Below are 1,688 nucleotides of genomic sequence, written 5' to 3' on the forward strand. Positions count from 1 at the left end.
GGAATCAGAAAAGACTTCAAATAGCCAAATCAACCTTAAGCAAAAAGAACAAATCAGAAGGCATCACTTTACCAGACTTCAAGCTATTCTACAAGGGTATAGTAACCAAAACAGCATGGTACTGGCACAAAACCGGAGACCTAGACCAATGGATCAGAACAGAGAATCCAGATATAAAACCATCCTCATATTGCCATCAGATCTTTGACAAAGCATACAAAAACATACACTGGGGAAAAGAATTCCTATTCAATAAATTGTGCTGGAAAAATTGGATAGCCACATGTAGAAGACTGAAACAGGATCCGCACCTCTCACCAATCACAAGATTTAATTCACAATGGATAACAGACTTAAACCTAAGGCATGAAACTGTAAGAATTATAGAAGAGGTTGGAAAAACTCTTATAGATATCAGCCTAGGCAAAGAATTTATGAAGAAGACTCCAAAAGCAATAACAGCAAGAAAAAAATAAATAAGTGGGACCTGATTAACTTAAAAAGCTTCTGCACAGCTAAGGAAACTATCGTCAGAACGAATAGACACCCTACAGAATGGGAGAAAATATTTGCATGCTATATGTCCGATAAAGGGCTGATAACTAGAATCTACATAGAACTCAGGAAAATCAATAAGAAAAAATCAAACTACCCCATTAAAATGTGGGCAAAGGGCACGAACAGAAACTTTTCAAAAGACGACAGACTAATGGCCAATACGTGAAAAAATGCTCAACACCACTAATCATCAGGGAAATGCAAATCAAAACCACAATGAGATATCATGTAACTCCAGTGAGAATGGCTGTTTATCAAAAAGTCCCAAAACAACAAACGTTGGCGTGGATGCAGAGAAATGAGAACACTCTTACACTGCTGGTGGGACTGCAAACTAGTATAACCGCTGTGGAAATTAATATGGAGATACCTCAAAGAACTCAAAGTAGAACTACCATTTGATCTAGCAATTCCACTACTGGGCATTTACCCAAAGGAAAAAAGACACTCTATAAAAAAGACATCTGTACTCGGATGTTCATAGCAGCACAATTCACAATTGCAAAGACGTGAAAAATGACCCAAGTGTTCATCAATACATGAGTGGGTTAATAAAACTTGGTATATGTATACCATGGAGTACTACTCAGCCACAAAAAATGGTGAACTGATACTTTTTGTAACAGATGTACTTCTTTTCAGTGTGTGACAGCCATTTACAGCATGGGGCCATAAAGTAGAGGGAGTGAGCTTGATATTTCCTGGGGTCAGAGAAAAAAATACTAAAATACTTAACCATGCTATTTTTTCTAATATTTTTATTATCTTTTTTGGTCTATAGCCTACAATATATGTAGAATAATAATAAAATCATTCAGACATGTAGTTATTAAATAATTCCACATATACTAGTGGATATGCTCAAATATTGTTTAACTTGTACTGGATTGTGAACCAACGTTAAAATATGGAGGCCACTCAGCCTTTAAGTCAACATTCTCCTGGTGCTTCTCTTGAGGGAAACATGGCAGCAGATTCCAACTGAGCAGAGGGTACAGCTGTGTGTTTTTGGCAACTATGAGTAACTTGGTTCTGGCAGTTGAGATCAGTAAGTTCTTTCATTAGATTAAGAATTTTGTTTTTGTTTTTTTTTTGTTGTTGTTGTTGAATTTATTTATTTATTTTAAAAC

The sequence above is a fragment of the Propithecus coquereli genome, unplaced genomic scaffold (genome assembly GCF_000956105.1).
Source record: "Propithecus coquereli isolate 6110/MARCELLA unplaced genomic scaffold, Pcoq_1.0 Scaffold672, whole genome shotgun sequence".
NCBI classification, from domain to species: Eukaryota; Metazoa; Chordata; class Mammalia; order Primates; family Indriidae; genus Propithecus; species Propithecus coquereli.